The sequence below is a fragment of the Rhinolophus hipposideros genome (assembly GCF_964194185.1).
Source record: "Rhinolophus hipposideros genome assembly, chromosome: 8".
Classification (NCBI taxonomy): Eukaryota; Metazoa; Chordata; class Mammalia; order Chiroptera; family Rhinolophidae; genus Rhinolophus; species Rhinolophus hipposideros.
The window spans coordinates 60,043,370-60,063,320 of NC_138054.1; the positions used below are offsets into that span (position 1 = coordinate 60,043,370).

The 19,951-nt window shown below is 42.6% G+C and overlaps 1 pseudogene across 1 annotated transcript; it reads left to right on the forward strand.

Moving 5' to 3' along the window:
* Window positions 1–301: 301 nt before the first annotated feature.
* On the forward strand, window positions 302–880 carry LOC308501516 (large ribosomal subunit protein uL22-like; annotated as a pseudogene). Its single transcript has one exon. The product of its transcript is annotated as a large ribosomal subunit protein uL22-like (transcript).
* The last annotated feature ends 19,071 nt before the right edge of the window (window positions 881–19,951 follow it).

Below are 19,951 nucleotides of genomic sequence, written 5' to 3' on the forward strand. Positions count from 1 at the left end.
CTTGCTCCATGACCTTGTCTTTCTTTCCTAAGAGGTTTCTAAGTTTCTTTTGTGTTACTTGCTTGATTTGACTAGCCCAGTCTTACCTGGGGGTTCTCTGATCAGCACAAGTTCTTTTTAGTAAGTGGAAGGGACCCAGTTATCTGCTCCTCCCTTCCCCAAATACAACTCAACCTAATCTGAGCCCACATTCTTTCTGTTTAAACCCAAACTCCAGCTAACGTAGGCAGATGGTTCAAAATGGGAATTTAAGAAGGATGTTTTAGCCCTTCCCGAAAATGGCCTGAGGTGACCTCTGAAAATGATTTGCTATTCGTTTGACCCAGAGAACCCCACAAAATCATGTAAATCGAGAGGTTCAAATCTACGGGTTCATTTTAAGAATACTCGTGAAACTGCCCAGGCCATCAAGGGTATGCATATCCGAAAAGCCACCAAGTATTTAAAGGATGTAGCGTTACAAACACAATGTGTATCGTTCTATTGTTACAATGGTGGAGTTGGGACATGTGCCCAGGACAAACAGTGGGGTTGGACGCAGGGTCAGTGGCCCAAAAAGAGTGCAGAATTTTTACTGCACATGCTTGAAAATGCAGAGAGTGACGCTGAACTTCAGGGTTTAGATGCAGACTCTCTGGTCACTGAGCAGAGCCAGGTGAACAAAGCTCCCAGGGTGCGGCGCAGATCTTAACAAAGCTCACGGGCGGGTTAACCCACACATGACCTCCCCCTGCCACACTGAGATGGTCCTAACTGAGAAAGAGCAGCGTGTTCCTAAGCCAGAAGAGGAGGCTGCTCAGGAGAAAAAGATCTCCCAGAAGAAACTGAAGAAACAAAAACTTATGGCCCAGGTGTAAATTTAACATCATATAAATGCTAATAAAAGTAAAAGCAGAATGTTAGTTGTCTTTATTAGTAAATATATTTCAAGTGTCCTCACAAAAAAAAAAAAAAAGAAGAGGAAAAAAAAAGAAGAAGGATGTTTTAGTAATTGTGTGATGAAGACATATCTTTGTTATCTCATTGCAGCCTGAAGATAGCTGGGGGAAGTCACCTTGAAGGATTTCAATAATGTGTCCAAATCTTAGTGTGTATAAAAATGGTGACAACTGGATGCCAGCTTCAGAAAGGATGGGTCAAGCTTTGGATTGGTGTATCTGTGTTACTTGCCATGTATCAGGATCTTTTTTAAAAAATTTGTTTTTAACTGGATAATACTGGGGAAGAGGGTGTTTTTTTCAGGACCCATCAGCTCCAAGTCCAGTCGCCATTTTCAATCTACTTGTAGAGGGCGCAGCCCACCATCCCATGCGGGAGTTGAACTAGCACTCTTGTCGTTAAGAACTCGTGCTCTAACCAACCGAGACCTCCAGCAGCCCCAGAATTTTTTTTTTAATATTAACAAAACTCTATATTCACTGACAAATATTTCTTAAGCAACTAGGTTTCAGACACTGCCCTATATGCTGGGTTGGGGAGTCAGTATTCACAAGAAGCCATGTCCTTGCCATCAAGGACCCTTTAGCCTAGGGAAGATTTGACACATGGTCATAATAAGGTCACCACAACAAAACCTGCTTTCTTTATCCACTATGTGTGATTTACATACATTTCCTCATTTGACTCTCACAGTAAGCCATTAATGTTGATACTTTTTTCTCTACTTTATCAGATAAGGAAACCAACTGTTGCAAGGTCAGTAAGTGGTGCAGTCAGGATTTGAACTTAGATCTGACCCCAAACCCATGCTCTTTCCACAGTTTCTGTGTCACCTTGGAGGAGAACTGGTGCATGTACATGAAGTATGATCAAAAACTACAGTGAATGCTACTGCTGCCTAATGCCATCTGACAGAAAGACGGGGATCTTCAATACGGGAAGCGGCGTGTTGAACCTTAGTAACAGTGTGTGTGTGACAAGTTTCAATTTGTTTGATGTAGTCAGTTGGGCATGAGCTATGGTTGAGAGAAGGTGTGTTTTAAAGTGTGCCGTAAATCATCCTCCACCATGACAACGCTCCATGTCACACATCACTTCTGGTATAGGGCAATTTCTGTCAGATAAAGACATTACGGTATGTCCTCATCCACCTTATTCACTGGATCTGGCATTGAGCAATTTCTGGCTTTTCCTCAAAATCAAAATGATTCGGGACATCGACGCAGCCATGATAGCACAACTAAAGACACTCATGAAAGAGGACTTCCAGAACTGCTTCAGAAAGTGGCAAGAACAATGGGATAAGTGTGTTTGAAGCGAGGGGGAGTATTTTGAGGGGGATTAATGGCAATGTGTCTTTTACTGTAATAAAATTTTTAAAAATTTAAACATTCACCATAGTTTTTGATCATACCTCATATCTGGGGTGGGATTGGGAGAAGGGTGGCCATGCAGCATATCAGGAGTTCTTAGAAAAGATGAAGGAACAAATGAAAACTGGCAAAAGTTAGGGAATGAGGAAGTTGGAAGGGATAGAATTCTTGGTCAGCTGTGGAGGTGGGCAAATCACCAAGTTCCAGAGGTCCTCCCGTATGGCCAAGTACTGCTTACCATGGGAGAATTCCTGACCACTCCCACTAGTTATACCTCACATTTTTGACTCTCCTGACCCACTACTTCCAGCCCTTTTGAGCCCTGGGAGAGGTCCAGTTCTGTTCCTGTCGCTATTATCACCCTAGCACACATCTTTCAAATACCTCATAGTGGGCAGGTCTAGCTGTAGGCTCCAGCTCTTCCCTCCAGTGATAGGAGAGGATGTGCCACTTGCAAATGGGAATGCTTTCCTTGTCCAGTGTTTGCAGGAATAGTTCTGCTGCTGAAATTGCCTGGCCCTTGTTGGCATCGAGTTTCTTTTTAGTCACTCCCTCATCAATTCATTCAGCAAGCATTTGTTGAGGCCAACTCTGTGTCAGGCCTGTTTTGGGATCTGTGCATGTACAGGTGTGGTGGACTTTGTCCCTCCTTTCCAGGAGCTAACACTGCAGTGAGGAGACAGACATAATTCTAAGAAGTGTATGGTGGGTGGGGTGGAAGAGTAGGTAAGGGAAGGAGAACTGCCACTGGGGTCTCTTTCAGGGCCAAGAGTTAGGGAGGACTAGAGTGGCCTTTATAGAAAGCATGACCCTGAGCAGGTTCACTAGCTGATGAGCGTGGGAATGGGGGTGGAGCGGGACAGTGAGGCAGGAACACCCTAGACAGGGGAAACTGTTTGCACAAAAGCATCGAATTCCTGGGGGTACCATAATACTTTGAGGACTTTGAGATTCCAGAGTGAAAGTTGCCAAAACGTGAGATGAATCTGTACAGGTAGGCAGGGGTGAGCTCATGGAGGGTCTCGAATGCCAGATGTGGTCATTGCTGTGTTCACCAAACTCTCCGCATAATTCCTTTTCCTCCAGAGCACATAGCTTGACTGCAATCCCAGCCTCTCTTGCGGTTAGTGTGGCCCCATAGAAACCTCTAACATGTGATGCTCTCTTCTTCCTTGTCTGTGACTAGATGCAGACACGTCCATGGCCTTAGGGGATGGTGGAGCCACAAGACGGAAGGAGCTTGGGTCTAGAAATTTCCACTTGGAGGAGAGATTCTTACCCATCAGGAACACCCATTAAAAGTTTGTATGAATGAGAAATAAACTTCTATGTGTTAAGCCACTGGGTGGGGGTGGTTATCTGTTATAGTAGTTAATGGATAGCTTTATCCAGTGATCCTCAGACTTTAGCATGAACCAAAATCACTAGCAAAGTTTGTTAACACAAAGATTTTTGGGCTCCACCCTGAAATTCCAACTGAATAGGTCCTGAGGTGGGGCCTGCAAACATGTATTTTTTACAAGTTACCAGGTGATGCTGACGCTACTTGTCTGGAAACCACACTTTGGGAATTACTGTCTTAGCTAAAGGATTTCACCCCAAGGGGAGATGAATAATCTTGGGTTTCCTGAGCATAGAGCACAAGCTGCATAGAACTGGTCAGGCATCAGAGCCCAGCTAAAACAAATCCTGCTCCATAGGGTCAGCCCCTGCTCCTCCTCTGTAGTCATGGCCAGTCTTTACAACCAACCAGCCTGAGGTTCACTCCCTCCTACTGATGTACAAACAGCAACCAAAGCTCAACTACAACAGGAGGACACACAACCTACACAAGGGACACACCTGAGCACCCAACTCAGGTGACCAGGGAGACTGTATCACTGGGCCCCACAGCACACCTTCTACATAAGACCTCTCTACTAACTGAGAGACATAGCAGCCCTACCTAATAGAAACAAATACAGGAAGGCAGCAAAAGGGTAGACAAAGAAACATGTCCCAAAATAAAAGAACAGAACAAAGCTCCAGAAAAAGAATTAAACAAAATGGAGACAAGCAATCTACCAGATGCAGAGTTCAAAACACTAGTTATAAGGGTGTTCAATGAGCTCAGGGGGAACTTCCACCAAGAGATAAAAATGGAGTTAGAAAACATAAAAAAAGAAAAAGAAAAAAGTCAGAAATAAAGAATACAATAACTAAAATGAAGAATGTATTAGAGGGAATCAACAGTAGGTTAGATGAAGCAGAGGATTATATCAGCAATTTAGAAGATAAGGTAGCAGAAAACACCCAATCAGAATAGAAAAAAGAAAAAAGAATCTACAAAAATGACAATAGTTTAAAGGGTCTCTGGGACAACATCAAGTGTACCAACATTCACATCATAGGGATACCAGAAGGAGAAGAGAGCGAGCAAGGAATTAGAAACCTATTTGAAGAAATAATGACTGAAAACTTTTCTAACCTGGTGAAGGAAATAGACATACAAGTCCAGGAAGTGCAGAATCCCAAACAAAGAGACCCACACCAAGACTCATCATAATTAAAATGGCAAAGGTTAAAGACAACAAGAGAATCTTCAAAGCAGCAAAAGAAAAGCAGTTAGTTACCTACAAGCGGGCTCCCATGAAAGGGATTGGCATGAAATATTCAAAGTGATGAAAAGCAAGGACTTACAATCAAGATTACCCAGCAAACTAGCTTTTAGAATAGAAGGACAGATAAAGAGCTTCCCACACAAGAAAAAGCTAAAGGAATTCATCACCACCAAACCAGTATTACGAGGAATGTTAAAGGGACTTTTTAGGAAGGAGAAGGAGAAGGAGGAGGAGGAGGAGGAGGAGGAGGAGGAGGAGGAGGAGGAGGAGGAGGAGGAGGAGAAGGAGAAGGAGAAGGAGAAGGAGAAGGAGAAGGAGAAGGAGAAGGAGAAGGAGAAGAAAATATCAAAACATGAATAATAAAATGGCAATGACTACATATCAATCAACAATTCCTTTAACTGTAAATGGGCTGAATGCTCCAATCAAAAGATAGGGTGGCTGAATGGATAAGAAATCAAGACCCTTACATATTCTCCCTATAAGAGACTCACTTCAGATTGAAAGGCACACAAAGACTGAAAGTAAAGGGATAGAAAAAGATATTTCATGAAAATTGAAACAAACAAACAAATCTGGGGTAGCAATACTTGTACTTTAAAATAGATTTTAAAACAAAGACTATGACAAGAGACAAAGAAGGACCCAGTAATCCCACTTCTGGGTATTTATCTGAAGAAACACAAAACGCTACTTCCAAGAGATGTGTGTACCCATATGTCCATGGCAGCATTATTTACAGTGGCCAGGATGTGGAGGCAGCCTGGGTGTTCACTGATGGGTGAATGGATAAAGAGGAAGTGGTACATATATACAATGGAATATTGCTCGGTCAGGGAAGGGAATGGGCTCTTGCCATCTGTGTGGCAGGGATGGACCTGGAGGGTGTTGTGCTGAGTGTAGTGTCAGACAGAGAAAGACAGATGCAATGTGATTTCACTTATATGTGGAAGCTAAAGAACAAAATAAACAAACAAAACAGAAACAGACTCATAGATACAGAGAACATTTTGATGGTTGCCAGATGGGAAGGGGTTAGGGGGATGGGTGAAAAGGGGGAAGAAGTAGATTGGTTGTTGCTGGGTAGTCATGGGGATGTAGGGCATAGCATGAGGAATATAGTCAATAATATTGTAATAACCATGTATGGTGTCAGATGGGTACTAGATTTATTGGGGTTATAGATGCGAGGGTATTGGGGGACAGGGTGAAAAAGGTGAAGGGATTAATAAGTACAAATTAATGGTTGCAAAGTAGTCATGGGGATGTAGGGGGAAACTTGGGGAATATAGTCAATAATGTGATAACTATGTATGGTGCCAGGTGGGTACTAGATTGGGCAGGGGGATCACTTTTTAAATGTGTCTAGCCACTATGCTGTACACCTGAAATTAATATGAAATAATATTGAGTGTCACTGTAATTGAAAAATCAAAAAAAGGGGGAAAGGTGAAGGGAAATAAGAGGTTCAAATTTCCAGGTATACAACAAATAAGTCATGGAGATGTAATATACAGTATAGGGAATATAGTAAAGAATATTGGGATAACATAGTACAGTGTCAGATGGTTGCTGGAATTATCACAGTCACTTTTTTAGGTATATAAATATTGAATAACTATGGTGTACACTGGAACTAATAAAATATTGTATGTTAGCTGTATTTTAATAAAAATCTTTAAAAAAAAAGAAAATAGTGTTTTCATTTTTCTTCGGTGGTTGGTTGAATCCATGGATATGAATGAAACCCAGTGATACGGCTGTCTGTGTATTTATTAAAAAAAATATTTGAGTATTAGTAGACTCGTGAAGTTCAAGCCTGTGTTATTTAAGGGTCAATTGTATTTTATTTATTGAATGAACAGATGGACGAATGACTTAGCACCTAAGTCATTAAATTAATTATTCATTATTTAAGAAATATTTATTGAACAGCTACTAAGGGCCGTTCTTTCAGGAGCTGAAGTTATAGTGAATAAAACAGATACAAATTTCTGCATGATGGGGAGACTTTCTAGGGGGCAGAAGAAAAACAAATGGAGTTAAGTGTCACTCCACTTTACTCACTTTGGCTTGAGAGACTGGAACGATGGTGTTGGCATTTGCTGAAATGGGGAAGAGAGGAGGTTGGGTGGATGGAGGGTAAAAAGGAATTTTTTTTTTGTTATGTTAAGTTTGACATACCCCTTAGACACCCAGGTGATGTCAACTGTGCCACCGTATATGTCTCCAGAGTTCAGGGGAGAGATCTGAGCTGGAAATATATTTGGGAGTCATGTCAGAATTAATTATATTAAAGGCCACAGCCAGAGAAGAGTGATTCTGGAAGTGAATGTAGTCAGAGAAAGGTTCAAGGACTCAGCCTCCAACTTTAGAGATCAAAAAGATAAGAAAGAAACTGAGATGGCGAGAAAGGTAGGAATCAGAAGCAGAGTCTCTGCTTTAGAATGAAGATGGGGGAGGAGGTGTTGGAGGTCTGAAGAAAGAGAAAGCAGGGAAATGTCATGTAGGAGAGAGAGAGTGAATAAACTAGAGAAATACAGTGTGACCTTCAGGCAGTTTTAGGGCCCACGTGAGGCTAGTGGTCACTAATTTAAAGGGAACCAGGCCACCATTAATATGTATTTTTCTCCTGTCATGTTCAGCTGTGAAAGTGCAGGTGCAGAGTGGGTGGAGAGTTTTGATTGAGCCAAAAGAATACAGGAAAATAAGGGAGGGGCAATGAAAGTGAAAATACATGCAAGGGCAGGATTAGATGTGTGAGCATGGAATTTAAACTGGGTAGAAAGGGGAGTGAAGACATGTGGGTGGGGTGGGGGGAGAAGGAGGGAACTTGGAGTTGGAGGTCCCAGGAAGTTGAAGGGTTATTTTGAGTCTGGGTACTAAAGGGAGTAGGAGAGGCAGTAGGCACTGGCAAAGGGATGTTTGAAATTGAAATTAAGATAATAAGGCTTCAGGTCTGCGCAGGGAGGGAGTAATGAGGTGAAAGCAGAAGCAGAGGTTGAGGAATTGAGAAGCCAGGGTATTGAAAGGAACTTGGGTGTGCATATTGACATCATCAAGGATTGCGACATATTAGTTTGGGAGTTGAGGGTTGGCAGTAAATAAGGTAAGTCGCGTGCCTGGCACATGGTAGACTCTCATTCAACGCCGTTTAGCCACTTACTTACTTTTTGTTCAGGGTGCTGGGGCTTCTCTCTCATTTGCTTCCAAAGAAGCAGAGATTTGTGGAGGGTTATGCACGGCACTGAGGGTAGGGATAGGGATTGGGAGGCACAGTTGGGGCCTGAGGCTGTCCTTAAGGGAACATGCGGGTCCCTGCTGCTAAGGCTGCCCCATAGGCCAGGGTCTAGGCCCTTCTGCTGGCTTCAGGATGGACTCCCACCACAGCCACGTGCTTTCGGCTCAGTGGCAGCAGCAGCAGATGGTGAGAAGTGGGTGGGCTGGGGGTATCTGCAACTGATCCCACAGTTGCCAGATTAATGAGGCCCGGTGCCCGCCTTCTTTTCTGCTGTGTGCCAGCCGACAGTAGCTTCCTTTGCTGGGGTGGGTTTGTTTGTGAGAAATTTTTTGGCAGTGAAAACTTAGCACCTGATTGAAAACTTCCTCTCCCCCTCATATCTCTCCCGGCTCCTAGACTGGTTCTAATGTACGCTGGGGCCTCTAGCCTGCCCCTGGGCTTCCTCCAGGTGTCAGACCAGTGAAGCTGAGATCCGGTAGTCCTGCTCCTGCATTTAAAAATGGGGAAACTGAGGCCTAGAAAATTTCAGCATTCATTCTGTGGCAAGACAAAGTACATACACCCCATGTCCTCCTGGTACCTAGCTTGCATTCCCAGGTATAGACCCTGTAAGAACTTGGATTATTCATATTTGACATTCCGACACATATAAGCAGATGCGATGGGCATTGAGGTCATGGGAAAGGGGGCATTGGAAGCCAGATTACAATGAGGATAAGAGGGTTTTGACAGAAGACATCACTGTGAGTGGAGAGGGAATATGACACGGAGGACCAGGCTAGCAAACAGGCTCTAAAGTCAGGAGCACTCATAGTGACCATCATGTAAAGCTCTTCTTAGCCCACTCTGACCAGGACAAATAATAATAAAAAAACCCACTTTCAGTAAGTCATTAACTCCATATTAGAACTGTTTCTTCTCTAGCAAAGTGGGATAAGAGAAAGGGAGGGTGCGCCCTAAAGATGAGTGACCTGAGTGATCCTGGAGACCTGGAGGTGAGGAAAGATGTTGAGATTTTCTAATCAGTGGAGTGGTAGGAACTGAGGCGCCAAGGAGCATCGGAGGTCAAAGATCGGTCAGTGTCGCTGGATGGGTAAGCCAAGAGGAGCCTTAGATGGATACATGGCAGACTGATGGAGGCTGCAATACAGCAAGGATTGTCTGGAGGCAGGTGGAGATGGAACTCCTCTCCGTGGGGACAGCAGGCATTTAGAGGGTCATTGGACATCTGGGGTAGGTCTGAAGACCAATGTGGGCCTCATCAACGTGGTCAAACTGAGGGCTGCTTTGCATAGTCAATGGGCAAATGGGACAAAGTAATAACCTTAAATCAATGAGGTAAAGTTGTCTAACTTTTTTATAGTAGCATACATATAAAAATATTTGTCCTGATAGGGTAGGGAGGAAGGCTGTTTGGGGCCAGATATGAATGGCTTGGGGGATCTAACAGCCCAGGGCCCCACCCGGCTGCTCAGAAGGTTGAGGAAATAGAATGTGTTCACTGGTTGGAAAGCTCTGCAGTAAAGAGTGTATTTTTCTCAGGTAATAAGAAGTCCAGAAGAGATGATCCAGAGCTACTATAGTAGCTTAGAGATGCCATTGAGGAACTAGGTACCTCATATATTTCTAATCTGCCATCCATGTTTTTTGGCTGTTGTCTGCATGGTTGCAACATGGCACCTGCTACCCCAAACATCATATCAGCATTCCGAGTGGGAAGAAAGAAGAGAGGGAGGAGGGCCATGGCAAAGGGGAAATAGTGTGTCAGCTGAGTTTGCTTTCTTTTAAAGAGTATTCCAGGAACATTTACCAGGATCCTGTTTATCTCATTGGCCAGAGATGTGTGATGTGGCCACTTCTAACTATAAGGAAAGCAGAAATATGTTCTGTAAGTAGGTATTTTGATGCCCTAATAAAATCAGAGCTCTGTTAGGAAGGAAGAAGAGAATATGGATAGGATTGTTACAAACATCGTGTTGTATTCAGGGAGAAGTTAGTAGTTTTTCGTAGCTGGACCACAAGTTGTGAGGCAGGAAAAGGAGAGGGATGAGGCTAGCTAAGCAGTCAAAGCCTTGGAAGTCATGCTCAGGTGTTTGGACCATATCACCTGGACGATGGGACTCCATTGATGGGATTTTGGCAGGGGAGTGATTTGGCCAGATTAGTGTTTTAGGCAGATTATTCTGGCTCAGGGGATGTAGACAGTGAGGAAGGGAGGTCTTCTACGAGGTTAGTGCCAGAATCTACATGCATGGAAGGTATCCACTTAGTAGTCTCTGAATGATATGATAAGACTTAAGCAGCTGTGATGATAGGGTGGAGGGGATGAATTTGAAAAATTTTCAGGAGGTAAATTGACAGGGTTTGGTAATTGATTGATTGGTTGGGGGAAGGGGGTGGAGTTTAAGAATACCCCTGGTTTCCCACCATTAACTGAGACATGAAACACAAGAGAAGGAGCAGGTCTGAAGTATGTCATTTGTTCAAAATCACACAAGAAATTGGTGGCACAGCTAGAACTTGAACCCAGTCTCCTGGGCCAGTGTTTTTTCCATTACTCTACTGCATACTCCAACCTGTATCCTCTGGTGCTCAGAAAAGCTATCCACTGATATCTTTGGATCCACTGATTTTTTTTTTCCCCTTCTCCATCCACAAGTCATGAGAATCCAGGGATGAAGTTACAATGGTGGTAGCATCTTGCTTCTGGAGGGTTTAGTGTGATAAGGTGTGCTAAGAGGGTGGGCAGAGGGGCCACCGTAAACACTTCCTGCTCTCACTGATGCTAGGGGTTCAGGGATGTCCTGACCTGAGCATTAGCTACTCCCCACAATTTTGCAAATGTGATTCAGTTAAGGATCTTGAGATGGGGAGATTATCCTGGATTATCCTGTTCTTTCTAACCTCTGCTTCATGCATGGCTGGTACATTAATTTCCGAGTGCTGCTGTAGCAAATCATCACAAATTTAGTGGCTTAAAACAACACAGATTTATTTTCTTACAGTTCTAGAAGTCAGAAGTCTAAAATCAAGGTGTTGGCTGGGCTGTGTTCTTTTCGGAGGCTTCGCGGGAGAATCTATTTCCTTACCTTCTCCAACTTCCCCGAAAATAAAACCTAGCCGGACAATCAGCTCTAATGTGTCTTTTGGAGCAAAAATTAATATAAGACCCAGTCTTATTTTACTATAAGACCAGATCTAATATAATATAATATAATATAATATAATATAATATAATATAATATAATATAATATAATAAACATAATATAATATAATACTGGCTATACTATACTATACTATAATATAATATAATACCGGGTCTTACATAATATAATACTGGTCTTATATAAGACCGAGTCTTATATAATATGATATGATATGATATAATATGATATATGATATGATATAATATAATATTGTGGGGACAGAGCCAGGAGAGCAGTTTCCAGGCTTTCGACCTCACGTGGAAAGGTTGCTGGCTCAGGTAGTAGGTGGCCATCAGCTGTAACCAATTAGCCAATTAGCCACTGATATAGCTGCTGTGGCTACGCTAGGGAGTTGGTTGGTTGGCAGAGAAGAGGACGGCAGATTGCAGATTGTGTGGCTCCTGTCTCCTGTGTCTCCAATCCACCCACCAGCGAGACTATAATGGTATGACTCCCCTATCTATGGATCCATTGGTGTTCCTTTTTGGGCTCACCGTATCCTGTGTTCTTGTGCGGGGAGCGGGACTAGAGACCTTGCATGACAAACATATAATACAATATGATATAATATGATACAATACAATACAACACAATACAATACAATACAATACAATACAATACAATACAATACAATACAATATAATATAATACCAAGTCTTATATTAATTTTTGATCCAAAAAACGCATTAGAGCTGATTGGCTAGGTCTTATTTTTGGGGAAATGACAGTAGAAGCTGCCCGCATCCCTTGGTTCATTGGCTCTTCTTCACATCACCCCAGCCTTTTGCTTTCATCATCACATCTACTACTAATTGATCCTCGTGCTTCCCTCCCTCTTCTAAGGACCCTGTGATCACATTGGGCCCACCTGGATCATCCAGGATTCTCCCCATCTTAAGATCCTTAACTGAATCACATTTGCAAAATTCCTTTTACCAAGGTCTAGGGATTAGGATGTGGACATCTTTGGAGGGGCCATTATTCAGCCTGCCATAGCCGAGCACCGTCACTGACATTCTTTTCCTGCTCAGCCTTGTGCTGATAAATAAGGCACAGTCCTTGCCCTTGATGAGCTCACAGTTTAGGGGCAAAGACAGAGAAGCAAACAGCAAATTACTCTGCAGGGTGAGAAGGGAAGCATAGAGTCTTTGCGGTCCAGAGGAGTGGTGCATAATCTGGTCTGGGAGGTCAGAGAAGGAGCTCCAGAAGCGACTGTATCTGTGCTGAATTTGAGGAATGTATAAAAATTAACTAGATGAATAATAATGATAGTATACTAATAGCAAACATTTATATCATTAGTGCTCTATGCCAGCTTGTGTTTTAAGCACTTAATACATACTAATGCATTTCATTCTCAATACCATATCAGATGGGTACTTTATCATCCCTATTTTATTTTATTTATTTATTCTTTTTAAAAGATTTTTTATTAAAATATAGCTAACATACAATATTATATTAATTTCAGGTGTACATCATAGTTATTCAACAGTACCCACCTGGCACTATACATAATTATTACCACATTATTAATTATATTCCCTATGCTGAAAGAATATATTCCTAAAAAGAATTATATTCCCTATGCTGAAGTGATCATAAGTCCAGCATCCTCTGACACTGTACCATGCTATCACAATATTATTGACTATGTTTCTATGCTGTGTATTACATCCCCAGAACTTACTTGTTTTATATCTGCAACTTTGAACCTCTTATCTTTCCTCCCTTTAAAAATTTTGCAATTACAGTTTATGTTCAATATTATTTTACATGAATTTCAGGTGTACGGCATAGCGGTTAGACATTTATATAATTTATGAAGTGATTCCCCTGACTAGTACCCACCTGGCACTCTACATAGTTATTACCATATTATTGACTATATTTCTGTGGGGACAGGGTCCCAGAGAGCAGTTTCCAGGCTCTCGGCCTCACGTGGAAAGGTGCTGGCTCGGTTATTAGATGGCCATCAGCTGTAATCAGATGGCCATCTGCTGTGGCTAGGTGACCATCAGCTGTCACCGGTTAGCCATTAGCCACTAATATAACTGCAGTGGCTGAGCTAGCAAGTGCGGATTGCAGCTAGCAAGTGGGTTGGTTGGTTGGCAGAGAAGCGGATGGCAGATTGCGGCTCCTGCTTCCTGTATCTCCAACCCAGCCACCAGCGAGAGTATGGTGGTATGACTCCCCTATCTATGGCTCTGTTGGTGTTCCTTTTTGGCCTAGCCATATCCTGGGGAGCAGGAGCTGAGACCCTGCATGACAATTTTCTATGCTTTAGTTTACATCCCCATGACTATTTTATAACTACCAATTTGTACTTCTTCTTTTTTTTTTTTGCCTTGAAGTTTGAATTTTATTTTGCTTAAAATGAAGAATCTTAAAATGTCTTTAATAGTAGAGTACTATACAGTATACTTTACAATATTTATTTAAAAAAATTCCTCCAGCAAGGTTAAATTTTTCTTTGGTACAATTCTTTTAATCTTAACATGTATAGATTAGTGTAACTATCACCACAATCAGGCTTCAGAACAGTTCCATCACCCCCAAACTCCCTTGTGTTACCCCCTTAGAATCAGGTGGAGGTGTTCCCTACACCTAGCCCCTAATAGCCACTGACTTGTTCCCAATAACTAGTTTTTCTTTTTCTTTTTGTGAAAGTCATATAAATGGAATCATACAACATACAGCTTTTAGGGACTAGTTTTTTTCACTTGGCATAATGCCTTCGTTGTGTGTATCAATTGTTCGTTTCTTGTTTCTGCTGAATAGTATTCTGCTTTGTGGATGTACCACTGTTTATTTATCCATTACATTTGGAACATTTTCAGTTTGGGGAATTATGAATAGAGCTACTATAAACATTCAGGTACAGATTTTTGTGTGAACATAATATTTTTCACTTTCCTAAGGTAAATCCAGGAGTGGGATTGCTAAATGCATGTGTCCCTTTATAAAAAAATTTGTGCTTCTTAATCCCATCACCTTTTCATCCTTCCCTCTAACCCCCCTCCCATCAAAATGTTCTCTTTTTCCATGAGTTTGTTTGTTTCATTTGTTTGTTTATTCTTTAGAGTCCATTTATAAGTGAAATCATATATCATCCCTGTTTTATAGATGAGTAAACTGAGGCTGAGAGAAGATGATCCATTGGCTGAATGTAGGTTCTTCCCACTACTCTTAAGGTAAAGATTAAAGTCCTTTTTGTGTCTTGCAAGGCCATTGGCAATTGGGTCTCTGCATCACAGCCACCTCAGCCCCATTCCCATCTCCATTGTTGAATCACTGGGCTACTTGCAGCTTAGCCTCACTCCTTTCTACCTCTGGCTCCTTGTACATTCCATTCCACCCCCCAACCCCCCGCTTACAATGGGAAAAACCTGCCTCAACATTCAGATCTCAGTTCAGACGCCACAGTATCAGGGCATCCTCTGTCTTCAGTTGGGCAGGTGTCTTTGTACTAGAACAGCCTGTAATTGACCTTGACAGCCCTCACCCCACAGCTGTATACAAACATTTGTTTGGCCCCTCATTTTATCCTCATTGTGCTACATGATGGTGATAGGTGGTCAATAAATATTTGCTGACTCGCTTTGTTTACGGTGGCCAAGACATGGAAACAACCAAAATGTCCTTCGATAGATGAATGGATAAAGAAGTTGTGGTACATATACACAATGGAATACTATTCGGCATTAAGGAAAGATGATATAGGAGCATTTGTGACAACATGGATGGATCTCGAGAGAATAATGCTAAGTGAAATAAGTCAGACAGAAAAAGCAGAGAACCCTATGATTTCACTGATATGTGGTATATAAACCAAAAAGAACAAGACAAACAAATGAGAAACAAAAACTCATAGACACAGACAATAATTTAGTGGTTACCAGAGGGTAAGGGGGTGGGGGGTGGGTGATGAGGGTAAAGGGGATCAAATATATGGTGATGGAAGGAGAACTGACTCTGGGTGGTGAACACGCAATGGGATTTATAGACGATGTAATACAGAATTGTACACCTGAAATCTATGTAAATTTACTAACAATTGTCACCCCAATAAAATTAATTAAAAAATAAAAAAATAAAAAAATATTTGCTGACTCAATGAAAAATGTAAGGGAAGATGAGAGTCTAGAAATAAGCAGGAAAAAGACCGTCAGAGGCCATCTAGTCCAACACCTTCCATTAACTTCTGGGAAGCTGAGGCCCAGTGAGATGCAGTGACTTGTCCAAAGTCATGAAGTAAGTCAGGGGAAGAGCTGAGCACTCTGACTCCTGGTCCTGTGTCACTTCCATGGTTCCCAGTGTGCTGCTCCTGACCTTGCCAACTGCCTGCCTGTCCAAGTCTGATTCATTTTTCAAGATACAGCCAACTCCTAAACATCTCTAAGATGCTTTTCTTGTTACACCCCAATTACTCCTACCCCACCAAAGTTAGAATTGACTGCTCTTTTCTCTGTGCTCCCCAAACACCCTCTGGCTTTGATCTTGCCCTTCAGTGCACTGCTTACCTTTGAGCTCTTGCAGTGCAGGTGCTGTGTCTGATTCCTCTGTCCCCATGGAGATATGCATGCAGTAGTACAAAGGTGGTGTGTGAAGTGTGCTGTGATACAGGACAGCAGAGGGATGTGGGATTGTCCAGGAATGCCTAATCTGGCCCAGGGGTCAGGGAAGGTTCCTAGGAGGCAGTGGATCATGAGCTGAACAAGCAGGCATAGCTACGGGGATGGTGCTTGTATGTTTGGGTGTGCTTTGAGGAAAATGGGGCCTGGAGAAAGGGAAGGGCATTCTAAGGAGAGAAATCCAAATGTTTGTGAAATGGGATAATGAGGTAGTCACATGAAGATGGGGTGGGTGTTGGATAACCCAAAGATCCTTTTCTCTCAAGGAGTCAAAAAAGGAGGGCTTTGAAGGGCTTTTCATTGCTAACTAAGCAGGCAATGACAAGGCTGACCGTGTGACAAGTGGGGTTTGGGGCAGGGTAGGCGCTGCCCTTTACCAATGGTCTAATTGGATCTGTTTCCTATGTTGGGTGAGACAGAACTTATGACTCTTTCCTATGCCTACAGTCAAGAAGAGTAAGGCTTAGGTATAAGTCTTTCCCTAGGCATTTGCTTGTAAATTAAGGGTCCTCACTTCCCTGCTTAGAAGCCTTCCGGTGTCCTGCTTCCCTAAGGTCTCCTGCCTCAGCCTGTGTGTCCAACCCTTTTTCTCTTATTCCGCTGCTATCCTCCCACTGCTGCCTACCCAAGCTTCTTAGCACCTGCCTCCCCCCCTTTACCAGCCCCAGGAAGGCCTGCCTCAGCTCCACCTTACCTCGTTACTCACCACTGTACTGCACAGGCCTCTCAACCCCGTCCTCAGGGTAACTCCCCAAGCTGCTCTTTACCAGCAGACCACAGTGTATAGCGCAGGACTCCAGGCTTGGCTTCAGCTATATGGACCAGGTTGGTCTGTGTGAAGGAGAGTTGGTGCCAATAGCCTGTAAACCAGACCGACCAGGGCCAACATGGTCTTCCTGGAATTTAAACAGTTTATTCAGGGAGAATTAGACCAATGGTAAAGGGAGCATCATTGAAGAGTGGCTGGGTACCAGAAGAGGGGCCGTGGGGCCTTGGGTTGCTGTAGGTGTGTGGCTGGAGTTGCTGTTGTATTTCAAAAGTGGCTCAAGTACCACAGGCTGAGTGCGATGGCCAAGAGCTTATCGCCGCATGTATGCTGACCATTTCCTCCCTCCCTTACTTGAGAGTTTTTCTGTTCTTTATATCCAGAGGAAACTACGAACCCCCTCCCCGCTGCCAGAAAGCCCTGCCCAAGCTCTTTACCTCTGGGAACTCTTTCTAGCTACTGTTTAATTCCTATTACTCTTCATCCAGTGCCAGGAACTGACATAGTTTATCTTTAATCCTTCCTTTTCTGATCAGGCATCTCGGAGACATTAAACAATTTGCCCAGGGATCCAAACGCAGAGCTTCCTTTCACCAGAGCGTGTCCTCTTTCCACCAGGCCACATTCCCTTTCCTTCCTGGGCCCCAGAATACTCGTTTCTTTCCCCACAGACTTTCAAAATTTCCTGTAATTCTCTTTTCAGCCCATAAACTACTTGGCATGGCTAAATAATTGTTTCATAATTCTCATCTTTATAACAAAACTCTAAATTTCCATTCCTGTTTTTTGGTTTCCTGTCATAATCTAGACTGCACAGTGCCATGCAGAAAATAGGTGGAAGGGAAAAACAGCTGAATATGTGTATTCATTGCTGTGTCCCTACCTCCATGCCTGGCTTATGGTAGATGTTCAGAGAAAGGATTCGAGGGTAGACAAGGCTTAAGCTGGTTCTGCCACCCCCACCCTGCCTTACCTCACAGGTAGGTGTGTGGTCAACAAATGGTAGTCTCACATTGAAGGGCCCTCAGTGTGGTTTAGGGGAAAAACATTAGATTGGAGCCAGATGGTGTGGGGTAAATTCCAATTTTGCTACCTACTGTACAATCTTGGGCAAGTTACTTAATGTCCTGTTTTTGTCAGATGTGAAAATGGGGATTACACTGGGTGTCTCCCGGGATTGTTCTGAGAACTCAGGGGCAATACAATGAAAGGAGCTCTCACCAAGGCGATACAGGTTTATACAAAGCCTTCATCTCTTTGGAGAGCCATGGGGCCGGCTCCAAGGGCAGCCAAGGTAGCTTTCGAACATTTTTATTTTCCGGTCCTATCCTCAACTCCTTTTTACCTTAATGAATTTTGGTGGTTTAAATAAACCTGTCAACAAATGATTTCATTTTCAAAGATTGCTGAGCAACACTGTTTAAAATCTATCACTTTTAGTTTTTCTTTGTCAATTTGCTTATAAACCAATGTTATGGCTCTGTTGTTCCATTAAAGATTTGCGAAGGGGTTAACTCCAGACATTGTGTATTAATGTAAGTTCCCTTGTTTTCTACATAGCAGGACACATCTCCACCTTTCATTGAGGTGAGGACCATTTGTAATTATTTTGACTCTAGTTATGATGGAATTGGCTCATAGCCAGGGTAGTTTAGCTGGGGGCTTTGCAGTCACACAGGCCTGGGTTTGAATTCTGTTTTCACCACCTACTAACTTGCAGAAGATACCAAATCTCTTGGAGTCTCTGCTCAATGAGAAAGAAGAATGCTATCCCTCACTGAGCTGGCAGAGGGACGAAGTGAATGTATAGCGCCTGGCATATTTGAAAGACTTAATACATGCTACTGCTCTTTCTAGAAATAATTTCTTAAACCTCAAGAACTTTGCTGGAAACTGTTTAATTACATGGCATCCTGGAGTGGTGTGTGAGTCCACTTTGCATTTGAACCACTAGATTTAGCTAGGCTTGCACAGGGAAGCCTTCTAGTGATTAACCTGGGGTCGGGTGATATTTAAGCGTTTTCATTCTGCTGCAGAAACAAAACAGATGAGACTGGAGAAATGCTATTCCTTTAATTGAAGGAACACTTTTATGTTCTCAGGTCTATTTTAATCTTAAGTGCCGATTATGCATTATTCTCTCCTGTTAACAGACGCTTCTGTAAGTGATCTGCACAGAGAGAAATACGATTCTTACATAAATACTGTACTATGAGAAATTATCTTATTACCTAATATGCAAAAGAAACTAATAAGATAAAGGAACGGTATGTGTCACTTTTGGACAATATTAAAACTTGATTTTAGCTCATCGAAATAAAATGTAATTTCCTTTTATTATTCTCTTTTCTAGGTAGAACAAAGGCAGTGAAGGGTGTAGGGATATTATACAGCTGTGTTCCATGAGCTCTTGTTAAAGTTGTGGAATGGATCCAGGCAGGATGGCCTCAAATTCAGACTTTAATGACTTTTCCATTTAGAAAAACACTCTCTTCCTGTTAATGCTGTCTGGTCAGGTATGATTTTCAAATTTGTAGGTGAAAGTAAACAATGCCATTTTCTATTCAACTGTACAAATGCTTGCCTCTGTGTGTTTGCATGTGTATGTCTGTTAAGGAACACATGCATAGTACCTACAGAAAGTAAAGGCAAACAACGACAATAACTGGAAGTTTCCTGAATCATCTATGACATAAGGTGATCAAGTACTGAATTTTGACAAGGTTAAGGTAGCCAGACTGAGTAGGGGCTACTCAGTTTTTTTGAAAAAACTTCGTGAATTTCAAATTTACTTTGTTTTTAGATTTTATTGGGGAAGGGGAACAGGACTTTATTGGGGAACAGTGTGTACTTCCAGGCCTTTTTTCTAAGTCAAGTTGTTGTCCTTTCAATCTTAGTTGTGGAGGGCGCGGCTCAGTTCCAGGTCCAGTTGCCATTGCTAGTTGCAGGGGGCGCAGCCCACCATCCCTTGCAGGAGTCGAATTGGCAACCTTGTGGTTGAGAGCCCACTGGCCCATGTGGGAATCAAACTGGCAGCCTTCAGAGTTAGGAGCATGGAGCTCTAACCGCCTGAGCCACCGGGCCAGCCCCCTCAAATTTACTTATAAATGTTGTTTTTTGGGGTTTAAATGTTTTATTTACAAATGAACAAATGAAATTTAAACAGGACCTGAGCTGATAAAAATTTCTGG